We start from the raw sequence: 25,463 nt of genomic DNA, 5'->3' as shown, positions 1-25,463 counted from the left end.
TATAGCCCCAGGATATAGCAAGTGCCTGCTCAATAAATATCCAGTGTATAAACACCAAGCTTGTATCATGTTGGGTCCTGGCCAGGTAGCTCAGTTGGTTAGAGCATCATCCTGATATGCCAAAGTTGTGGGTTCAATTCTCACTCAGGGTACATACAAGAATCAACCAATGGCCCTACCCAGTTTGGCTCAGTGGATAGAGTAAAGAGTCCCAGGTTCCATTCCAGTCAAGGGCATGTACCCTGGTTGCAGGCACATACCCAGTAGGGAGTGTGCAGGAAGCAGCTGATCGATGTTTCTCTCTCATTGATGTTTCTAACTCTCTATCCTTCTCTCTTTCTCTCTGCAAAAAATCAATAAAATATATATATATAAAAAAGAATCAACCAATGAATGAATGCATAAATAACAACAAATCAATGTCTCTCACTAAAATTAATTTTTAAAAAAATTTAAATACCATATTGGATGAAATAGCTCCTATGTGCCAAGCACTCCACAGACTACTTTAAGTAACAAATCTCATTGGATTTACACAATTGTCTGAGGTAAATATTATTAACTCCATTTCCCACATGAGAAAAAAGGAGCTCAGAAAGTGATTTGTCTGAGGTTATACGGCAGTATTAATAGCTAAGATTTAATGAAAATTTCACCATGAGGCCAGGGAGAGACTGTCAAGCTTTTTACATATATTCTCTCACCCAATATTCAAAACAACCCCATGACATGACTACTATTATTAGCTTCATTTTTATATGAAAAAACAAGTGAGGCAAGAAGAGGTCAAAATTAATTGCCTAATTATGTAAGAAACAGGGCATGGATATGAACTGTGCAGTCAGCTCACATTCTTTTTTTAAATATATATTATTTAATTGATTTCAGAGGAAGGGAGAGGGAGAAGAGACAGAAACATCAATAATGAGAATCATTGATTGGCTGCCTCCTGCATGCCCCACCTTGGATCAAGCCCACAACGTAGGCCTGTGCCCAAACCAGGAATTGAACTGTGACCTCCTAGATTATAAATCAACACTTAACCACTGAGCACCACCAGGCCAGACTCCAAAGCTTACATTCTTAAAAACTCCTCTATACAGTATGTTTGACACAGAGACTTTGTCAAATTAAGATAAGCCATTAAAGTACTTCACTCAGAAGAGACACAGAATAGCTTTTAAATGTTAGCTATTATTTTTAGTCTAAATCCAACCTTCCCCCCCCTCCCCCATTATATTGGCTGTGTCCCACAGAGCATCAAGCAAATATTTTAAAAAAATAAAAATAAAGGAAGGAGGAAGGAAGGAAGGAAGGAAAGAAGGAAGGAAGGAAGGAAGGAAGGAAGGAAGGAAGGAAGGAAGGAAGGAAGAAAGGCCAACCAGGGCTTAGATACACAGTATTAAATCAGGTTCCCAAAGCAGTTCATCAGGATGTACAAGCAGCTCTGTGTCTTGGTATAGATTGCAATATTAAAAACATGTAATCAACTCTAATGTGCAAAAGTTACATATTAAAGGGTGCTCCCTGCTGGGGAAAAAATGCAAAAATTAACTACCTAACCTTAATCCTCATCCTTGTGGCACCATCACCAGCAATACATCTCCCACTTTTGTGTGTGTTCTCTGATTTTATACTTTATTTCATCACTGATCACTTAGTTTAAGTCCAGTGAGCACCTAGCAAAGGATAAAGATTGCCCACTTTCCTCGTGGCCATTAGGGTAGATCCTTAGTAAATCCATGTTTCTTGCCTCTGATGTCAACTCCTTCATATTTACATTTTCCGTTTTTTTAAATAAATAAATAAATATTCATTAGAATAGATGAAAGCAATCATTTGCCCCAATGGCTGCTCCAACACCACCACACAGACACAGATGGCTGCACTGCTGCGAAGGACACCTGGCTGGCAGGTAGCCCCACCACATACAGGACAGTTCGAAACACCGTTTGATGAGACAGGAAAACTTTGGGTGACGGAGTTTACTTGGAAAAACATAGAGTTTGAAATTACAGTGGAATGTTCTAGAAGCAATGCCCAAAAGCAGGAAGATCAAGAGGAGGCCACTGCATGACCGTTCTCATTTCCCACAGCTACCTGAGAAAATGGGACTTGAACTACAATGGGACATCACGGTCCAGGCAAGGAGAGACTGTCCGGATATGGTGAGGAGGGGCGCACTGCGGGGCTAGGATCAGACGACCCCTCCCAGCTCTGAGCGGACTGTAATTAGCACTGAAGACAGAGGAGACCTTCTCCCTCCTTCTGAAGGGGCCAGCTCCCATCTGTGTAGCAGCCTCAGATAAAGATGGATTTCAGCCTAGTGCTCAGACAGCAGGGAAGGAGCTCAAGCAGCAGGGCTCGGCACTGGCCAACTCTGCCGCCTTCTTCTCCGGATTTGTGAGTTTCTTGAGGGAAGCAGCTGAGTCTTGTTCACCTGCATGACCAGGAATATTTGTTTTCTGAGGTGCTGTGTTTAACACCATACCTCCAACACAATAGAATTTCTAGAATTCTACTGTTTATTTTGTTTTCAGATTAACTTTCCCAAACAGAAAGTGACAGGGAATAATCTATATCTCTCATTCTCACTAATTAAGATTCATGAAACAAAGGCAAAAATAAATTAATAAGAACCAGAAGTAAAAAAAAAAAAAATTGTAAACAACTTTATTTTCAAATTAATAAAAACCTAAATTCAATTATCCACACATTAGAGTTTGAAGATTACTAATTCTTTTTAGGCACACCCCTTTCTCCCAGCTTTTCATTTTATTTTTTAACTGATCAAATAACTTTTGAATAGGTTATATAATGATGAGTTTCAGCCAAGTCCAAATCCCAAATCAATGGAATTCAGATTAGTGAGATTTTATTACACTGTTAGTCATTTTGGTACATTTAAAAAATAAAAAAGAAAGTCAAAGAACTCATGCCAAAGCTCCGAAGACTGGTTCCTCACTGTTTCCAGCTGAATATAATAGAGGTGAAAATGGATCTTTGTTATTTGAATACATCATAAGTTTTACATGAATGCTTCGGTTGACAGCTATTATTTATCATAGCTTTGCTCTTAATCTGTTACATAGTACAACCCTTTCAAAACCTGCAGCATCACCTCTGTGGAGTGTTCCCAGTGGGGTAAAAGGCATTTTAAACATGTAATTACCCAAAGAAGTAACATTTACCAATTTTCTATTGCACAGCTAAAATTATTCATGGCTGTTTTGATTTGTAAGGTGCTTAATAATCATATATTAGTTAACCTTCACAACCAGCCTGAACAGAAGATCCTTAATGAGTCATTTCATATTAGCAAAGAGTCATCAAGCAGCATATTCAATAATTAAAAGAGGGTCCTGAAATAAAATGCTGACATCTAGTTGGCATAGAAGAGTGTGTAGAATTACTTATATCCTATATAATAAAAGGCTAATATGCAAATAGGCCAAACAGCAGAACTGAAAACCGGTTGCTAGACCATGCACTGACCACCAGGGGGCGCGTGCGGAACATGGCGGGAGTCAGCAGCAGGTGGCACAGTGTGGAACATGGTCGGCATCAACCGCAGCGGAATGGCGGAACAGGTGAGCAGAGGTGCCAGATCAAGGCAGGGCGCCCATCGCTGTCATTGAGGCAAGTCTCTGGTGGTTACTGAAAATTCTTTGCTCCGGCATGCTGTGGTCCCATCCAGCATTTGCACCTGCTGCTGGTGCTGGCCCCACTCCCACACACTGTTGGTGCCGTCAGCAGATGCGAGCTGCAGCTGCCGGCCTGATAGCCCCTCAGGGTTTCTCCACCTCTCCCTGCTCCTGAGGGGCTATCAGGGCGGCAGCCATAGCTCACACCTGCTGCCAGCACTGGAGCTGCCACTCGCACCCACTGCCGGTGCCGGCCCCACTTGCACCTCCAGCTGGCACTGGAGCCATTGCTCACACCTGCTGCTGATGCCTGGCTTGGCACCATCAGCGGGTGCAAGTGGTGGCTGCCAGCCCTGATTGCCCCTGAGGGTTTCACCACCTCCCCCTGCTCCTGATGGGCAATCAGGGCCAGCAGCAGCCATTCTCACTGGCTGATGGCACCAGTCCCACTTGCACCCGCTCCTGGCACTAACCCCAATTGTTCCACGCCATCAGCAGGTGTGAGCAGGGCCGGTGCCATCAGCACATTGGAATGGCGGCAGGAGCAGGTCTGCTGGCAGACAGAGAATTAGGGACCACATTGGTAGGGGGCAGGCGGTGTTACAGAGGATGGGCCAAGACCCATCCCTGTGCCCATCACAGCCTCACAGCCCGCAGTTCCTTTCAAGGTGCACAAATTTGTGCTCTGGGCCCCTAGTCCTATCTAATAAAAGAATAATATGCAAATTGACAGTCACACCAAGACACAAGATGGCTGCCCCCATGTGGTCAAAGATGGCTGCCCCCATGTGGACACAAGATGGCTGCCATAAGATGGCCAGCAGGGGAGAAGAGTAGTGGGAAGTCAGGGGTGACCAGGCCAGCTGAGGAGAGCAGATGGGGGTGACCAGGCTGGCAGAGGAGGGCAGTTGGGGGGACCAGGGCTGCAGGGGAGGACAGTTGGGGGGCACCCAGAACTGGAGTGAAGGAAAGTTGGGGGGTACCAGGCCTGCAGGGTGGGCAGTTGGGAGCCAGCAGTACTGGATTGTGAGAGGGATGTCTGACCGCCCAGCTTTACTGTGCTGGGAACCCAGCACAGTAAAGCTGAAGGTCTGGGGTAGGTGAAAAGACTAACCCCCGCTCTGGGAGCGAGTGGGCACTCAGGGTACTCCTCACTGAGCATCTGGCCTTAGTGACACTTCTTGTCTGTACCGCAAAGTGTTTAGGCCTGATCCTACTGGGGGGTGGGGGGTTGGGGGGGAAACAGGCTTGAAAGGGAGGGCAGTTGGGGGGACCAAGCAGTTGGGGGGATCCCTGGGATTGGGTCTAAATGGGTGATTGGACATCCCTCAAGGGGTCCCAGATTGGAAAGGGTGCAGGCTGGGCTGAGGGACACCCACCTCCCTGTGCACGAATTTCATGCAAATAAACCAAACAACTGAACAACCAGCCACTATGACATGCACTGAGCACCACAGGGTGCAAGTGGAACATGATGGGTGTCGACAGCAGGTGGCAGAGCACAGAAATGGTGGCAGCAGCAGGATGGTGGAGTAGGTGAGCAGGGGCACCAGACCAAGGTGGGGTGGCAGTTGCTGTCATCAGGGCGAGCCTCTCGTGGTCACTGAAAATTCTTTGCTCCCTTGTGCCACAGTCCCACCCGGCTCTCGCACCCACAGCTGGCATTGGAGCTGCTGCTCACACCCATTGCCGGTGCCCAGTGTCAGCCCCAATCGCTCAGCACCATCAGCATGTGTGAGCGGCAGCTGCTGGCCCCAACTGTCCCTCAGGGCTTCTCTAGCTCCCCTGCTCCTAAAGAATGATCAGGGCCAGCAGCCACTGCTCGCACCCACTGCCGGCACTGGCCCCACTCACAACTGCAGCCGGAGCCACCACTTGTGCCCAATCACTTGGTGCTGTCAATGGGTGCGAACAGCGGCTGCTGGCCCCGATTGCCCCTGAGGGTTTCTCCACTTCCTCCTGCTTCTGAGGGGCAATTGGGGCAACAGCTTCTGTTCGCACCCATGGACAACACCAGCCCTGCTCGCACCCGCTGCTGGCACTGGCCCCAACTGCTCCGCACTATCAGCGGGTGTGAGGGGGCTGGCGCAGTCAGCGCATATGAGTAGCGGTGGTGGGAGTGGGGCTGCTGGCAGACAGGGGACTGGGGGCCGAAGCGGAAGGGGCCAGGTAGGGGGTGCAGAGGATGGGCCAAGACCCGCCCCTGTGCCCACCGCAGCCTCGTGGCCCACAGTTCCTTTCAAGGTGCATGAATTTGTGCCCTGGGCCCCTAGTATTTAAAGGAAAAAGGAGGAGTGGGGAAATCATGTAGTTCTTCATGAGACTTTTTTTTTAATTTCAGAGTTTACAACCAATACATACGTACATATTATAGGATCATAGGTACAGTCATATTACAGGATCATAGGTACAGTCATATGTTCAGGTTAAATGGAACTTTTGAACACTATGTTGGAAGTAAGTGATTGACTAGATGAACTGCAGCAGCAGCTCCATATGCTATCTTCTCACAATGTATCCAGTGTTCAAACAGCTTCATTTCACCCTCAAAACCTACTTGTGCCTCTCAGCAAACTGATACAGAAGTTCTCAAAGACCAACCGGGTCAGCTCAGAAGCAAAGCCACAGAAAGAGGGCCGAAACAGCATGGTTCCCAGGACCACAGCCTCCCAGGCCTCGTCCACCAGACTCAGTTCCATAGGGAACCCAGCACAGTAAAGCTGAAGGTCTGGGGTAGGTGAAAAGACTAACCCCCGCTCTGGGAGCGAGTGGGCACTCAGGGTACTCCTCACTGAGCATCTGGCCTTAGTGACACTTCTTGTCTGTACCGCAAAGTGTCACATACATTCTTCAAGTTCTAGTCACTGCCATTTCAAAATATAAAAAAGGCTTAAAGGAAGCATCTTTTGTGTAAAGTTACTCATTGACTGAGCTACTCATTTATCATAAATACACACACACACACACACACACACACACACACACACACGATTAAGAAAAAAATGAAGTGAATATGCAAAAATGTTAGGGTTATTTCTGGATACTAAGATGATGAGTGATTACATCTTATTGCATTTCTCTTTATAAATGCTACATTTAATTTTTTTCCCCTGCAATGGGTGTACATTATTTTTACATTAAATAGAAATTATGAATTCTCTTTAAATAAAGACATAAAATCGGTTTTTAGGCTCAATAAAAAAATTAGTGATCACATTTACTCACTGGAAACCGTGGTCCTTTATCACTGTCTAAGGAGGCAGTTTCACCACAGCACACATCAGATAAAAAAAGGCTTAACTTGATCCAATTACACTACTTATTAAGAGCTATTTAATGAGAAAGTCACACCTTTGAGTTATTAGAAGCTATAATGGTCCTGCAGAGTTCCAAACAAGTAAGCTAACAGAATTACCTTTGATTCTAAATTGTTTGCCAGGAGATTAATCCATCTACCCCTGAAAAAAAATTAAGTGTTCCTCCAGTGTGTTCAACTTTCTCTAATCTCATTTTAATCAAGTATGTTAGCCTCAGTCAAGAGAGTAGGGTGTTTTAAACAGATTTATTGAAGTAGAATTGATACACAAAGAAATGCAGATATTGAATGTGTACAGTTTGATAAGTCTAGACATATAAAACACTTAAGATATCATCACCCTAATCAAGGTAACAGATATAGGCAACACCTGCCAAGGTTTCCTATGGGCTCTGTTTTTGTTTTCTTCTGTGAGCGTGGAAAGAAATCAACACAAAAGCATAATACTATACTCACCATGCTGTCAACTATAGGCACTATGCTCTATCATCTCTACAGTGTATTCATCTAACAGAATTGAAAGTTTATAGGAGGTAGACATTTTTAATCACTTACATTGCAGTACAAAAAGTTTAATTTTCAAAATGCATATATAACATGACACCTAAATATAAATGTTAGTCATCAATAGGTACATTTTAATGGAAGTCTACATATGTTTTGATCTGTCGAAGATTGAAGAAAGGCCTTTCAGATATGATGACATTTGGATAGAGATGTGAAGGAAACAATGAGCATTCCTGGCAGAAGACCCACGGAGGGCAACACCCTTAAGGTGGAAGCACGCCGGGCAGGTTTAGAAAAGGCCATGGACACCAGTGTGGCTGGTGCAAGTGAGCAAGTTGGGTCTTAAGAGACAACAGAGTGAAGCAGGGGCCCAGATCTCATAGCTCCTGGGGCGAGGGGAGAGGGGAGGGCAGAGGAAGGGGCACTGTGGGCCTTTGGATTTCCCAAAAGGGGAAGTCCTACAGCCATGGTGGGCAAACTGCAGTTCACGAGCCACATGTGGCTCTTTGGCCCCTTGAGTGTGGCTCTTCCACAAAATACCATGGCCTGGGCGAGTCTATTTTGAAGAAGTGGCATTAGAAGAAGTTTAAGTTTTAAAAAATTGGCTCTCAAAAGAAATTTCAATCGTTGTACTGTTGATATTTGGCTCTGATGACTGAGTTTGCAGACCACTGGCCTGGAGAATTTGGGAAGGAGGGATGGCATACTTAACTGCCATTTTAAAAAGATCATTCTAGTTTCTAAGGAGAATAGACCCTTAGAGGGCAAGGATGGATAAAAGGAGATCAGTTAGGAAGTCACAGCAATAATCCAGGAGAGAAATCATGTTGCCTTAGACTAGAGGAACAGCAGTGGAGGTGGTGAGCAGAGGTCAGACGTTACATGTATTTTGACACAATTTGCTAATGGGTGAAATGGGGAATGAAAGAAGAGCGAAGGATAACTCCGAGATTTTGGGTTCTGACGACTGGAAGAAAGAAGCACACACCCATACACAGAAGACTAAAGTTGCGATTCATCTTTTTTTTTAACACCACGGCAATGCATGAGTCTTCTAAGTGCTTGGGGCACCATTTACCATTGTCCATGTCAGCAGGGCACTAAGTGCAGAGAGTACACATTTGATTTATTTCTCAAATTTATTTGAGACCAATTTTGATTACATAAGACAAATGTTAAAATGTGTATGTTTAGCTCCAGCCTAGATTAACATTCAATACATGCCCAATACCAATGCTGCGATTAACATCTGTCCCAGGCATACCCACTTTCCAATCCCTCTAAGTCCTCATGGCCCTCTAAACCATAACTATCCTACACAGCTTTAAAAAAAATCTTACAAACTAAAGACAAAGAAATAACAGGGAAAGAGGGAAGTGAGACAGGCAAGCCAATAGGTAGGGTGGGAAGATAATCCTTACTCCCTCCACTTCTGCAACCTTCACTATCATCCCATTTCATAGCTCCTTCCCAGCTTTATGTCAAATGCTCAGTACATTCTGAAGGTACTGTACATATGTGCAAATGTAGGATTCTGGGAACAGAAAAGGTAAAAATTATTTATAAAGTGATGTGAACAGGGATGTGAAGAATTAAAATGTATTCATTTCTTTAAAAAATACCTTTAAAGGTATCACATCACTTCCTTAATACAAAATTGATTTGGGAATGAATCATGAATTATTGCTAAAACTGTTAGATAAAAAATGATGGGAATTTCCTTTTGGAGAAATAAGGATGACCCCACCTGAACCCATTGATTCATGTTAACATCACTAAAAGGGAAAAACCAGACAACTATCTTCATGATGTTATGGAATAAGACATACACAGAACCCTCTAAGAATATTGTTGCCTAAATAAGTTCAAAATGAATCTACACAGCACTATATATGTAACTACCAATTTATAGACAATACAAAAGGTAGAGGGACAAGGTAAACAAAACCATTTTAAGGACAAATGACTCTTTCTTCAACAAACAAATGGCATGGGAAATGGAAGGGGTGGAGGGACTAGTATAGTATAAGTGACCAGAGAGACACAATAACCAAATACAATTTGGAAACCTTATTTGGGTTCTGATTCCAACAAATCAATGATAGCAAGACATCCTTGGCACAAGTGAGAAATTCTGAAATATGGACTCATTACAAGATAACGGTAAGGAATTTGTGTTAATTTTGTTAGCTGCAATAATGACACAGTAATTGAATTTAAAATTAAAAGTCCTAAAATACTAAATAAATAGTCCTTATTGTTAATTACTTTTTTAAAAAAGCTAGGAAGAAAACCTGTTAGAGGAAAGAGAAAACAAGATTTAAAAATGATGATTTTTGTTGAAACTAAGTTCTCTTTCTGTACTCCCTACTTATGTGTGTTTGAAATTTTCCTCAATAGGAAAAAAAATTTCCTTGATATATTTTAAAAAATAAAACAAAATGGAAAACAATAACCAGAAGTTGTACTATTGCAATGTAAGCTGTTTGAAAATTATTACTGTTTGCAACTGGTAATTTATGTGAATGGAGTTTTCCTTAATGGTATGCAACAAAAACAAAATACAAAACTGAAATACAAAAATAAATTGGAGGCTGAAGCATTTAAAGAATTATCATTTTCATTCATAATCAGTCATTTCAAAGGCCATGTCAGTTCTGTGAAAAGGCTGTGGGTGCAAAGTGGCCTCCAAATGCTGAAGGAGCTGAGAGGCAAAGAAGGAAGCAGACAAGGCCAGCTCATCAAATGATGAGTTTAATGCAGAACTTAGTACAGAACCGGCATCCTGGGCCACAGGAGGGCACTCAGTACCCTCTATGATCCTGGTTAGAGATAGACCCATGTTCTAGAAAAGGAGTTCATGGGTGGTCATGGGGGAATCAAGGGGCCAGATACCAGGAGGCCCTGGCGCCAGGGTGAGCTAAGAGAGATAACACAGAGGACACCTTGCCCCAGAGAATTAATGAAAATTCTCTGATTAGCCAGAAGCCTCTGTACACATTCCAGAGGCCACCACGGGGGTGAAGGGAGGTCAAAGGTCAGGGTTCCTTCACTCAGAAGTTAAGCAGGTGGATTACCTTCAAGATGGAGTCAGCTCTGTCCTCACTTGCTCATTATAAGAGCTTCAAGATTCAGACTGAGTTTATAAGAAGATTATGCTATACATCAGTATGTAAAATACTTTATTTTGACTAATAAAAACATCTCTCTTACCTGGAGTTCTCAATAAGGTTATTCTGGAGAGAGGGAAGGTCCAACAGTTTAACAAAAAGGGTTGAAATTTTTCTGCCTTAGACTATTCCTTTCACATATTAACTAATTCATCTTAGCTTTGAACAAAATTTTATGATGTACAACTCAAAGTGAAGAGGTTGCTATTAAGAATCTACTGAGCAGGAATTCAATGCAGCTGATTAGAGATTGTGATACGCTTCATTCAAAGAATAAAAAGCCTGGATGGGAAGAACACTTTGTAAAAGGCGAAAGATTTATGCGGTCTGAAGAGAAACCAGAGCATTAGGGAAGAACACTTTGACTAGCAGACCTCTTAAAAAGAAAAATGGATCACAAAAGTACCTGCACAAAGAGGTCAGGAATTTCCTCCGATAAGAACCCAGAATCAGTTTCAAGAGTTTTTGCATAAACATGGAAGAGATACCTAGGCCTGGAAAATGTTTGATACCAAAAGCCTACCTTTCATTCATTCATTCATTCAACAAATATTTATTAGATGCCTACCTTGAGCCAGACACTGTTCTAAGCACTGGGGATACAGACAAAAATCCCTGGCTCTACAGATCACAGTCCTAGTAAGGGAAAGATCAGAATAAGCAAAAAAAAAAAGATAAGAATAAGCAAAATAGCATTTTATAAGATAAGTGCTAGTCCCAAAAGTAAAGCAGGATTATTAACCCAATATTAGAGAGAGTTCGAATTTTAAAGAGGACGTTCAGGAAAGGCTCACAGAGGTGAAACATAAGCAAAGACTTAGAGGAAGTAAAAGAGTCCATAGTCTGCAAGAAGAAGACTGATTCTAGGCAGAAAGAACAGCAGTATAAAAGTCAGAGGGAGAGTAGGCCTTCTATGACTACAAAACTGAATAGAAGCTAACTAAGCAGATTTAGTTTGTGAGGAAGAGGAGTTGGAAATAAAGTTAGAGACACAACCAAGGGGTCAGGTCATGGCAAACCTCACAGACCTTTGCAAAGACTTTGCCGTTTAACTTTGAGTGGCAATGGGAAGCCATTGGAGAGCTTAGGACAAAAAAGAAAGGAAATCCAACTCAAGTTTTATTGTTGTTTTTTTTGTTTGTTTGTTTATGTTCTTATTTTTAATCCCTTTACTGCTATTGACAATATTATAGAGGGCACTGAGAGAATAGAAGAGACCAGTTAGAGAGCTATGGTAGATTGCAAAAATAAAATGGGGGAGGGGGGGAGGCGGCAATTCCCGTTTGCACCTTTCTGTACAAGGTGACTTTGATGTTCCCCTCATAGAGAGGTGGTCTATTTCCCCATCCCCTGAATCTGGGCTTCCTCGTGATCTGCTTTGATTAACAGGGGGAAATAAAGTAGTGGGAATTCTTAGTCTAGGTCCCTAAAGGCCATGCAGCTTCCACTTGCTCTCTTGCTCCCATTAAACCACCAGATGAAGCGTGGGATAGCTCACCGGACCACAGAGAGCAGAGACAAGCATCTGAGCTGCAGCTTCCAAACCTACCAATCCCCATTACTACATGAGTGAGCCCAGGCAAGGCCATGAAAGAACTGCCCCCGACCTCCTGGGAATAGGTAGTAACAAATAACAAATATTATTACAACATCAAGGACATAGACACATGGGGCTCAGAACAGTGGGGAGTGTGGAATACTCAGATTCCAGATGTATTTTGACGATAACAGCTCACAGGCTTTTTCATTAGTTTGTATGTGGATTATGACAGAAAGAGTCAAGGATGACACCCAAGTTTTTAGCCTGAGTCATGGAAAGAATGGAGTCTCCATTCACTGAGGTGGGGAAGACCACAAAGGCAGCAGGAATGGAATTCTCAGCAAGCAAAAGCCCTGGTCAGGACGGCTTTACCAAACATTCAGAGAACTAGCTGTACTCCTCAAACTATTCCCAAAAATCCCAAAGAAAGGAACACTTCCACGCTCTTCTTTTGAGGCCAACATTATCCTAATTCTAAAACCAGATAGGGACACTACAAAGAAAGAGAATTACAAGCCATTATCCCTGATGAAGGTAGGTGCTAAAATCCTCAGCAAAATATTAACAGATCGGACTTAGCAATATATTAAGAAGATCACACACTATGACCAAGTTGGATTTGTTCAGGGGTGGAAAGCTGGTATAATATTCGCAAATCAATAACCATGATACATCACTTAAATAAATTGAAAGACAAAACTCACATAATCCTATCAATAGATACAGAAAAAGCATTCAACAAAATACATCACCCATTTTTTATAAAAACTCTCAGCAAAGTGGGAATAGAGGCATCATATCCCTGCATAATAAAGGCCATAAATGGCAAACCTACAGTGAACACCACCCTCAATGGGCAAAAATGTAAACTATTTCCCCTAAGAACAGGAACAAGACAGGGCTGTCCACTTTCACCACTCTTATTCAACTTAGTACTAGAAGGCCTAGCCACAGCAATCAGACAAGAAGGAAACATAAGGCATCAAATTGGAAAGGAGGAAGTAAAACTGTCATTATTCACAGATGATATAATATTGTACATAAAAAAAAAACCCTAAAGACTCCACCAAAAAACTACTAGATTTAATAAATAGATCCAGCAATATGGCAGAATACAAAATTAACAACCAAAAATAGTTGGCATTTTTTTTATACACCAATAATTAACTCACAGAAAGAGAAACTAAAAATAAATAAATAAATAAATAAATAAATAAATAAATAAATAAATATTCCTACTTACAATTGCAACAAAAAAAAATTAAGATACTTAGGAACAAACTTAACCAAGGAGATAACAGACTATTACTTGCAAAACTAAAAAACATTGAAAAAGGAGATAGAGGAAGATATAAACTGGTGGAAGAATATACAGTGTTCCTGGATTCATAAAATTAACATCATTAAAATGCTCATACTACTCAAAGCAATCTATAGATTCAATGCAATTCCTATTAATATACTGAAGGCATATTTCACCAATCTAGAACAAATACTCCACAAATTTATATGGAACCAGAAAAGACCTCAGCAATCTTAAGAAAGAAGAACAAAATTGGAAGGATCACAATACTGGATATCAAGCTATACTACAAAGCCACTGTACTCATAACAGCCTGGTTCTGGCACAAGAAAAGGCACAGAGATCACTGGAACAGAAAAGAGAACCCAGAAATTGACCCATCATTATGCTCAATTAATATTTGAAAAAGGAGGCAAGAGCATACAATGGAGTAAAGACAGTCTCTTTAATAAATGGTTCTGGGAAAATTGGGCAGGTACATGCAAAAATATCAGTCTGGACCACTAACATACACCATACACAAGAATAAACTCAAAATAGATAAAAGACTTAAATGTAAGTTGTGATACCATAAAAATCTTCAAAGAAACCATAGGTAGCAAAATTTCAGACATCTCTTATAGCAAGATGTTTGCCAATACATCTCCAAGGGCAAGAAAAACAAAGGAGAAAATAAAGAAATGGGACTACATCAAAATAAAAAGCATCTGTACAGCAAAAGAAACTATCAACAAAATGAAAAGAGAGCCCACTGTATGGGAGAACACAAGGATTCATCTGATAAGAAGTTAATTTCCAAAATATATAAGGAACTCACAAACAAAAGGAAGACAAATAATCCAATGTAAAACTGGGCAAAGGATCTAGATAGAGACTTTTCCAAGGTGGACATACCAATGGCCAAGAGACGTCTGAAAAAATGTTCACAGTCATGAATCATCAAAGAGATGCAAATTAAAACATAAGCCCTGACAAGTTTCTCAGTGGTTAGAGCATCGACCCATGGACTGAAGAGTCTCAGGTTCAATTTCTGGATCAGGGCATGTATCTCGGTTGCAGGTTCCATACCCAGCTCCAATCAGCACAACTGCAAGAGGCAACCAATCGATGTCTCTCTCTCTCTCTCTTCCTCTCTTCTCCTCCCTCTCTTTCATTTCACTTTCTCTAAAAGTCAATGAAAAAAATATCATCAGGTGAGGATTAATAAAATTAAAAAACAAAACAACAATGAGGTATCACTTCACACCTGTCAGAATGGCTACCATCAAGAAATCAACAAATGACAAGTGCTGGTGAGGATGTGAAGAAAAGGGAACCTTCGTGCACTGCTGGTGCAGCCACTGTGGAGAACAGTATGGAGTTTCCTCAAAATATTAAACATGGAACTGCCATTTGACCCAGTGATCCCACTTCCTGGCATTATTCTAAAAAACCTGAAACACCATTCCAAAAGAATATATACACCCTTATGTTCATAGTGCAATTTAGGTTACTAAAATCTGGAAACATCCCAAGTGCCCATCAGTAGAGGAGTGGATAAAAAAGCTGTGGTACATTTACACCATGGAATACTATGCAGCTGTAAGAAAGAAGGATCTCTTACCTTGTGAGACAGCATGGAAGGACCTGGAGAGTAATATGTTAAGTGAAATAAGCCAGTCAGAAAAAGACAAGTATTGCATGACCTTTCTCATATATGGAAACTAATGAACAAAATAAACTGAAGAACAAAATAAATCCAGAGACATAGAAGCATGGAACAGACTGTCTAATCTCAGAAGGAATGCAGGGCTGGGAGGAGAGGGGAAGAGATTAACCAAAGATCTTGTATGCATATATGCATAACCCTTGGACATGGACAATAGTGTGGTGAAGGCCTGGGGTAGGGGCAGGTACTGGTCAATGTGGGAAAAGGGTATATCTATACTTTCAACAATAAAGATAAGGGTTTTTTTTAATATATTTTATTGATTTTGTACAGAGAGGAAGGGAGAGAGATAGAGAGTTAGAAACATCGATGAGAGAGAGTCATCGATCAGCTGCCTCTTGCACACCCCCTACTGGGGATATGCCCGCAACCAAGGCACATGCCCTTAACCGGAATCGAACCCGGGACCTTTCAGTCCCCAAGCCGACGCTCTATCCATTGAGCCAAACCGGTTTCGGCAATAAAGATAAATATTTAAAGAAAAGAATGATCTCACCCTAGCTGGTTTGGCTCAGTGGATATACCATTGGCCTACAGGTTTGATTTTGGTCAAGGGCATGTGCTCGGGTTGTAGGCTTGATCCCCATTAGGGAGTGTGCAGGAGGCAGTCACTTTCTCTCCTCAATGATTCTCTCTCATCATTGATGTTTCTATCTCTCTCTCCCTCTTCCTTCCTCTCTGAAATCAATAGAGTTATATTAAAGAAGGAGAAGGAGGAGGAAGAAGAGTAAGAGGAAGAGAAGAAGGAAGAGGAGGAGGAGGAGAAGGAGGAGGAGGAGGAGGAGGAGGAGGAGGAGGAGGAGGAGGAGGAGGGGAGGAGGAGGAGGAGAAGGAGGAGGAGGAGGAGGAGGAGGAGGAGGAGGAGGAGGAGGAGGAGGAGAAGGAGGAGGGGAGGAGGAGGAGGAGGAGGAGGAGGAGAAGGAGGAGGAGGAGGAGAAGGAGGAGGAGGAGGAGGAGGAGGAGAAGGAGGAGGAGGAGGAGGAGGAGGAGGAGGAGAAGGAGGAGGAGGAGGAGGAGGAGGAGGAGAAGGAGGAGGAGGAGAAGGAGGAGGAGGAGGGAGGAGGAGGAGGAGGGGAGGAGGAGGAGGAGGAGGAGGAGGAGGAGGAGGAGGGGAGGAGGAGGAGGAGAAGGAGGAGAAGGAGGAGGAGGAGGAGGAGGAGGAGGAGGAGGGAGGAGGAGGAGGAGAAGAGGAGGAGGAGGAGGAGGAGAGGAGGAGGAGGAGGAGGAGGAGGAGGAGGGAGGAGGAGGAGGAGGAGGAGAAGGAGGAGAAGGAGGGAGGAGGAGGAGGAGGAGGAGGAGGAGGAGGAGGAGGACGGAGGAGAAGGAGGAGAAGGAGGAGGAGAAGGGAGGAGGAGAAGGAGGAGGAGGGAGGAGGGGAGGAGAAGGAGGAGGAGGAGGAGGAGGAGGAGGAGGAGGGGAGGAGGAGGAGGAGGAGGAGGAGGAAGGAGGAGGAGGAGGAGGAGGGAGGAGGAGGAGGAGGAAGGAGGAGGAGGAGGAGGAGGAGGAGGAGGAGGGAGGAGAGGAGGAGAGGAGGAGGGGAGGGAGGAGGAGGAGGAGGAGGAGGAGGGGAGGAGGAGGGAGGAGGAGGAGGAGGGAGGAGGAGGAGGAGGAGGAGGAGGAGGAGGAGGAGGAGGAGGAGGAGGAGGAGGAGGAGGAGGGGAGGAGGAGGAGGAGGAGGAGGAGGAGGAGGAGGAGGAGGAGGAGGAGGAGGAGGAGGAGGAGGAGAGGAGGAGGAGGGAGGAGGAGGAGGAGGAGGAGGAGAAGGAGGAGGAGGAGGAGGGAGGAGGAGGAGGAGGAGGAGGGGAGGAGGAGAAGGAGGAGGAGGAGGAGGAGGAGGAGGAGGAGGGAGGAGGGAGGAGGGAGGAAGAGGAGGAGGAAGGAGGAGGAGGAGGGAGGAGGAGGAGAGGAGGAGGAGGAGGAGGAGGAGGGGAGGAGGAGGAGGAGAAGGAGGAGGAGGAGGAGGAGGGAGGAGGAGGAGAAGGAGGAGAGAGGAGGAGGAGGGAGGAGGGAGGAGGAGGAGGAGAAGGAGGAGAAGGAGGAGGAGGAGGAGGGGGAGGAGGAGGAGGAGGAGGAGGGGAGGAGGAGGAGGAGAAGGAGGAAGAAGGAGGAGGAGGAGGAGGAGTCGGAGGAGGGGGGAGGAGGAGGAGAAGGAGGAGAAGGAGGAGGAGGAGGGGAGGAGGAGGAGGAGGAGGAGGAGAAGGAGAGGAGGAGGAGGAGGAGGAGGAGGAGGAGGAGAAGGAGGAGGAGGAGGAGGAGGAGGGGAGGAGGAGGAGGAGAAGGAGGGGAAGGAGGAGGAGGAGGAGGAGGGGAGGAGGAGGAGGAGAAGGAGGAGGAGGAGGAGGAGGAGGAGGAGGAGAGGAGGAGGAGGAGGAGGGGAGGAGGAGGAGGAGGAGGAGGAGGAGGAGGGAGGAGGAGGGGAGGAGGAGGAGGAGAAGGAGGAGGAGGAGGAGGAGGAGGAGGAGGAGGAGAAGAAGCAGCAGCAGCAGAAGAAGAAGCAGCAGCAGCCGCAGCAGCAGCTTCAGACTTAGCAAAATGAAAGTCACTGTAACTTTGAGGAGAGAATTTCTTTTAGAATTATGAGAAGGAAAGCCTAATTAAATTGAATCTAAGAAAGAATAGGAGGAGCCCAGGCTGGGGAGCTCCGTTGGTTAGAGCATCCTCCCCATACACCAAGGTTGCAGCTTCCATCTCCTATCACAGCATACACAGGAGACAACCAATGAATGCATAAGTAAGCATAACAACAAATCAATGTCTCTGTGTGTCTCTCTGTGTCCCTCTGTCTCTCTCTCCTATAGATAAGTGAAAGAAATAAATCTCCCTTCTTCTCTAAATAAGTAAATAGGAGTAAAGTAATTGGACACCTAAGTATAGTTTTCCCATAAAAGGGAAAAAAGAAATTGTGTGGTGGCTAAGAATGAATGTGATCAAGAGGAAATAATAATTCATTAACAGTAACTATTTTTAAGAAAGAAGGAATAACAGGAATCACAGCATATGGATGTACTAAAGGGAATAATCTCATTAGAAAATGCAGTCTTACGGGGAGAGAGAGACACACTGGAGCCAAATCTTTGAGTAAATGAAAGGAACAGTATCTTATGCGTGAGTGGGAGTAGTCCTTGGAAACACTACTAAAACTCCAGGTCCTAAAAATAACAGGAAGGAAATCAGAGGTAAATACAGGTACGCCCACCTCCCACATCCATGAAAACTATCATTAGGATCAAGGCATTTTTCACATCTCTGAGCCCAGAATTAACCCAGAACTAAAGATGCTCAACACAACTTTCCAGGCATCCCAACAATAGACGAGAGATGTCACATGTGATAAAAAGTATTTGCCAAAGTAGTTTGGAAGTCCAAAGGCCAAAAGAGGTTCATAAAAGAACAGAAGCAAAAAAGCCATTGCCTCTGCTGCTTTCCCTGACAAATAATACCCATATTCACTGGAGACATATATTTTCTTTAAATTTAGAAATCATACTACACCTGTACTAAACACTATGATTTGTTGGGTAAAAGTTGACAACAGGAAGCTTCATCAAAACTTGAAATCCAAACTACTATTTGGAACTTCAAAGCCAGCCATATGCTTAAGGAAACCTTCCTCACTCACACCCAATCTAACCCCGTTCTAACCTGCCTTCCCTCCCAACCTTTTGGACTCTGGATACCATGGTCATGAACTTTTCCTATGAGATGCTCAGCTTCTCCATTAGATGGTCCCCCAACCTCCCAGGTCTAAAGGAAAGTAGACTCTCATTCTTTGGTGATTACTTTAGTGACGGCTAATCATCCTTCCAAGCTCCATGGTCCAGAAGAATATTTCCATGACATTTATCTCTATGCTAGTGGCCCAGTGCATGAAATTCATGCACATTAAAAGGGAATTAATTAGAGGAAATATTTTAATATTGCTATTTTCCCTTTCTCTATAATAGAAGTGTCAGAGATGAAAGAAAATTAGTAAAATGTATATGAAAATCTCCCTCCTGTCAGAGACTGGGGCATGTCACAGGATCTAGAGTCAAATCCCCACCCACTACCTGCACGTGCTTTGAAAATGTTGGAGACCCAGACCAGGCTGGCCCAGACCCAGCCAGTTCCACCATCAAGCCCCTCTGGGTGGGGGTGTAGCCTCAGGTCTCCAGGCCTGGCACTGGGGCGATGAGGGAGGGGGAGGGGGGAGCGTGTGCACGGCGCATGGCCTAAGGTTCTCATTGAGCCCCGAGGGGCAGGGGTAGTGACCTGAGGTCCCTCACACCAGCCAGGCACCATGCAGCCTCTGGTCCTTGCTGTTTGGTCGTGATGTCACGGCGTCCAGGCTAATTAGCATATTCTTCTGTTATTAGATAGATCTTTGAGGGCATACCATCTAAGTTCCTTCATCTCTATTATATGTACTGATTGCTACCATATCCATAACTCTTTAAAATTCTATTTACTTAAATGTCTTAAAACAGCTTGAATAAAAAGTTTCCTCTACTCCCTCCATGTTTATGTCCTAATAGCATATACTAACACCTGAAGGTTTGACTACATAAACCTGTTCAAGGATTGTTAAATAGAGTAAAACTTAAAGTAAATTCTAAAAACAGTTCCAAAAAAAAAAAGGTTTGTTAACAGAGGAGAGTTACACCCAGGCAGCCAAAAAACCTCATTATAAAACTATAATTGCAACATCCATAATCATAACATTTGCTCAAGATGCTTATCAACCAAATTAGCAAGCAGTCGCTTATCTGACCAAAAAGAGAGAAGATATATTCTAATGCGCTGGGAAGGACTAGTGTTCAGTTTAGAAGCCTGGCGGAATGCTTCATTAGTCCCCCGACAAGTGAAAAGATAAATCTTTAAATAAGTAATAATGAACAATCTATGTAGATTGGATTCTCAACTTCCTTGGGACTAAACAAATATTTTCTTATAATGAGCAATGAAAATTTATATGGAATGTATTGTGAAACTTTTTTAAATGTCTTCAAAATATATAAAACTAAAGTAAACTCAGGCTAACTGAATGAAAGCCAATATAAATTAACACAAGATAAAAATCATAAATGCAATTTTTTAAATATATTTTATTGAGTTTTTACAGAGAAGAAGAAAGAGGGATAGCGAGTTAGAAACATCGATGAGAGAAAATCATCGATCAGCTGCCTCCTGCACACCCCCTACTGGGGATGTGCCCACAACCAAGGTATATGTCCTTGACCGGAATCGAACCTGGCACCTTTCAGTCCGAAGGCAGATGCTCTATCCACTGAGCCAAACCGGTTTTGGCCATAAATGCAATTTTATGACTTCCATTGTGACCTGGAATATGTTAAAAAAAAATTGGGGACAGAAGTATGTGGGAGACCCAATTTATAAAAACAATAAATTGCAGTCTTAATGTTTGAAAATAAGCGGAATCATCCGCATTGCTTAAAAATTTTCCTTCAGCCCTAGCCAGTCTGGCTCACAGGATAGAGCATGAGCCTGTAGAATGAAGGGTTTGATTACGGTCAAGGGCAGGTACCTCGGTTGCAGGCTCATTCTTGGCCCTGGTCAGCGCACCTGTGAGAGGTAATCAATTGGTATGTGTCTCTCTCACATCAATGTTTCTCTCTCTGTGTCTCTCCCCTTCCCTTCCACTATCTCTAAAATCAATGAGAAAATATCCTCAGGTGAGGATTAACAATAACAAAAAAATTCTTTCAAATAATTTAAACGGAAGAAAATTGACAAGCATCCCGTGTTCATTTCCAATCATTGACACAAATTCTGTCCAATTTATCACTAATTGTTAATCACAGACTTATATTTATATAACTACTAGAGGCCCATGCATGCCCCTTGTCCTGGCCTGCAATTGGGGCTGTCTTGCCCAGTCCCAATCAGGCCCAAGCTGGCCAGCCGGGGGAGAGGGTTGAGCATCTGCCCCCTGGGAGTCAGTGCACATCATAGCTACCAGCTGATTATGTGGTCATAAGGGCTGCTTAGTTGGCCCAGCTGGTATGGCTCAGTGGTTAAGCATTGACCAGTGAACCAGGAGGTCATGGTTCAATGCCCAATTAGGGCACATGCCCAGGTTGTGGGCTCAACTCCCAGTAGGGGAGCATGCAGGAGGCAGGCAATCAATGATTCTCATCATTGATGTTTCTATCTTTCTATCTCTCTCCCTTCTCTCTGAAATCAATAAAAACATTTTTTAACAAAAAGTTGTATTTTCTTGAATTTTCCATGACCTTAATAGTGATGTAAATGAATAATTCAATTAATGGCTGATGGACAATATCTAAAAAGTATCACAAGGCTATGAATATTATGTTTCAGGGGAGATATATATATAAAATGCTAATATGCTAAGTATCCGACCGTCTGACTGGTTGCTATGATGTGCACTGACCATCAGGGGGCAGATGCTTAATGCAGGAGCTGCTGTGATGCTTACTAGCCATTTACAGAGAAATGGCACTGCGGACCTGGCACCAACAAACCAATACTCAACTTCCCCCAAGTGGGACACAGACCCCACCACCACCCTGGTGTGACAGCCCACCAAATTGCAGCCAACGCTGCTGAGATCGCATGACACAAAATGTGGCCTACAGCCCAGCCCAGCTCAGAAATGGTTGCTGTGGCCCCAGGTAATGACATCACATAGCAAAGCCTGGCTTCCTCTCCCTAGTGACTACCCTCCTTGGAGTTTCTTCAGCCCACGAACACGACTTGCTTCATAGCCAGGTGGAAACTTTTTACACTGTAACCAAATGTCTGTGAAGCATTTTCCCATGCCTCATCTCATTTGATCCTTACAGAAACCCTGGAGTAGGTACATAGGAGACTCGGTAGAATCCTATTTTATTTCCATTTGCCAGAAAACGGAGATATAGAAAGTAGAAACTTGACTACCCACACTGAAAAGAAGTAAGAAATGGTGAACCTTGAAAATGACTTCAGATTTTCTCACTGCACACAATATAATCAAACACTGCTTCAGTTAAATATTTTACCCTTTGTTCTCCTTGTGTGATCTACAATAATAATCTGCCTCATGTTGATATTTACTGCTCTGTTGCTGACAATTACCTGAAAGAGAAGTTAGGGTGCTTCACTGGACAGGAAAAAGTTTAGCTAAATCAGAAAGCAGGTCTAATTAAGCAAGTTTATTCTATATCTATAAAAAGCTAAGTTGACTCCCACATGCATGATACATATAATGCTCTTGCTGTCACCAATCACATATGTGTGTTTTAATCTGTCATTGTCAATGCTGATTTGGTTGACACTTCTATTATAGAGAAAGGTGAATCGCGATGTTAAAATATTCCTTTTAATTAATTTCCTTTCAATGTGCATGAATTTGTATACTGGGCCTCTAGTTTTAGATATCATTTTACTCCTGCAGGAAGGCCAAGAGATGTACTTATAAGTATAGTATCATCAATCCTATCTAATAAAATAGAAATGTGCAAATTGATCATCACTCCAAACACAAGATGGCTGCCCCCATGTGGACACAAGATGGCCACCACAAGATGGCCAGTAGGGGAAAGTAGTGGGAGGGACCAGGCCTGCAAGGGAGGGCAGTTGTGAGCAATCAGGCCAGCAGGGAAGGGCAGTTAGGGTGACCAGGCTGGCAGAAGAGGGAAGTTGGGGGCAACCAGGCCTGCAGGGAAGGGCAGTTGGGGGGCCAGGGAGGGACTCAGGCCTGCAGGAGAGAGTAGTTGGAGGAACCAGTCCTGCAGGGGAGGGCTGTTGCAGGGGACCAAGCCTGCAGGGGAGGGCAGTTCGGGGTGACCAGAACTGCAGGGGAGAGAAGTTCAGGACAATCAGGCTGGCAGGGGAGCAGTTAGGCATCAATCAGGCTGGCAGGGAAGTGGTTGGAGGTGATCAGGCTGGCAGGCAGAATCAGTTAGGGGCAATCAGGAAGGCAGGCAGGTGAGCAGTTGGGAGCCATCAATCCTGGACTGTGAAAGGGATCCCAGATTGGAGAGGGCGAAGGATGGGCTGAGGGGCACGCCCCCCATGCACAAATTTTGGGCACCGGGCCTCTAGTCAATAAGTAAATTAAAAACTATTGTGACATCTTTATGGATATTTTTATTCTCAAACTAATGATTAATTACCTTTTGGTTATCAATTATCTACTGGAAGCAGCAATCAGTTAAAATATAGTAAATTTTAGATTGATAAAATAATGGTTAACATATCCATATATTGATAGATATTAGCCAGGTAATGGTAACTACCTAACCTAGTAAGCAAATAGCCAAGACAGAGGTTTTAGATACCACTTATCTATAGAGGGAGTAAAATTGCTTTGGAAATTATTTTTATATCATACCACTATATATTACATGTAAAAGCTTCTGATTATTACATTTCAAAATTCAGATGAGTCATAGTGCTTTGTATACTGGAGTTGGATGCGAATCAAAATAAAAAACATACACTTGCTTGATAGTCAGAAACTGAATGTGAACAAATTCAAAAAAATTAAAACTTAAGCATAAAATACATACTGTGTTTTTAAAATGGTCAGTTCTGTTAACACAATAAACATGCTATTTGCCCCTGTCATTAAACATCTCAAATTACAGAATATTTCAAACCCATTCTCCTCACTTTACAGATAGATCTTAAGACTTAGGGGTCTTTAGTGATACAGTTAGCAACATTAGGTCTCTGGGCCATTATGGTCTGAGGCTTAGCAGAGGTGAAAGTAAAGAAAGCAAGGAGGTCCCAGAAGAGTTCTATCTTATGATATAGGATCATAAGCTTCTGTTCCTAAATCTAGAACCTGAAATTGAACCATCAACAACAACTCCATCTCAAATCTAGAAAATAAAACTGGCAGATAAACTAATAGAAAAGACAGGAATGCCTATTTGTTTGTAGCTTAAGATCCTGACCATCAAGGCAGCCATCCAAAAGGTGTGTTGAATCGATGAAGATTGCATGATACTTGATAGGATGACTTCATTGATTTTAGAAGCTCCAAATCCAGGAACTAAACTAAGGGATCAGGATGCCACAGATAAAATTAAAACTCACGGGGAGTAGGTGCAACGTAAGTGCAAGTCTCTGCAAATCTCCGCATAGCTTTTGCAGACATTTCAAAACATACGTGTACGTGCTGTTAGGTACATACAGGTACATACGATTTCTTCGGGTAATTCCCGCAAGTGAGGGCCAGAGAACCAGGAGATCTGAAAACAGGCCCTGCTAACCCATAAACCTTTGCACTGAAGTGGACAGGACCTGAGTGAGTCACTAGCAATGAGGAGACAGCCACCCCAGGCCAGACAATACATGGACAGAATCCCCTGCGCTGCCCTGGACTTGGGAACCGGTGGGAGAGTCTGCGAGGACTGCAATCTACTGCAGGTGAGTGTGCAAGGATCACATGATCAGTTTCCGAGTCAGGACCCCACTGACCCCACCGCAGGCACCAGAGCCGGCATCATCGACCTCCTTAACGAGGAAGGCCTAGTCCCCGCGAAGTTCAGAATCCAGAAAAGATAAGACGAGGGCAACCAGCAAGACCTGTCCCCTTGCAGGACGCCCCACGCCGCGACCAGGCCCTGCGGCCACATGCTCCACTGCCCCATGTCCCTCCCTGCAGAGCCCCAGGCCCGCCAGCCCCCGGCTGCCCTGCACGCGCGCTGAGATAAGCCCGCAGGCGGGTGCGACCCGGCGGCGGCCGATCACGGGCAGCGGCCGGCTGTGCGCCGCCTGCCACCGCGCAGCGCTTACCTCTCTTCTGCCACGAGCTCAGCCCCCAGCCCGCAGCCTAACGTGGCCAGCCCCGCCGTCTCCCAAGCCCAGGGGCGTGGCCTACGAGGCGACAGCCAATGGGCTGCTGACGGCGAGGGCCTGCTCCGCCTCCTTCAGCTTCGGCCCGCCCTCCCTCGCTAGTGCGCACGCGCGTCCGAGGCCAAGGCAGGGCTCATCAGAGTCTGTTTGGCGGCGGGGGAGGCGGAGCCTGGCTTGGCGGCCCCTCCCGGCAGGAAGGACCGCGCACAGGTGCGGGCTGTGGGGCTGCACCGCAGCGGGGAGTTGGCCCCAGACATGATGCAGCTTTTGGTAGCGACTTGGGATTTGGAGATTTTGTTCCTAGGGGAAAATAGTCCCAATAGCTTTACATTTCAAAAAAAATTATTGGAGGTAACAGTCTTGCCACTCAGTTTTTGTCGCCTTGTAGTTGTTGCTCGGCCAACACACAACACTGAAGCTTCTGAAGCTAACTAACTGTGTGAACGAAAACAGGCCACAGAGTAGACT

The 25,463-nt window shown here is 44.2% G+C and overlaps 1 protein-coding gene across 1 annotated transcript in view; it reads right to left on the bottom strand.

Moving 5' to 3' along the window:
• Window positions 1–25,028, bottom strand: part of FOCAD (focadhesin) — a 274,520-nt gene extending 249,492 nt beyond the window's left edge. The window contains exon 1 of the mRNA XM_084898094.1: window positions 24,936–25,028. The gene's annotated coding sequence lies outside the window, so the exon portion shown is untranslated. The remainder of the gene's footprint in view (window positions 1–24,935) is intronic.
• Window positions 25,029–25,463: the final 435 nt, after the last annotated feature.

The sequence above is a fragment of the Pipistrellus hanaki genome (assembly GCF_964339955.1).
Source record: "Pipistrellus hanaki genome assembly, chromosome: 11".
Taxonomy (NCBI): Eukaryota; Metazoa; Chordata; class Mammalia; order Chiroptera; family Vespertilionidae; genus Pipistrellus; species Pipistrellus hanaki.
This window is presented reverse-complemented; position numbering and strand designations above follow the sequence as displayed.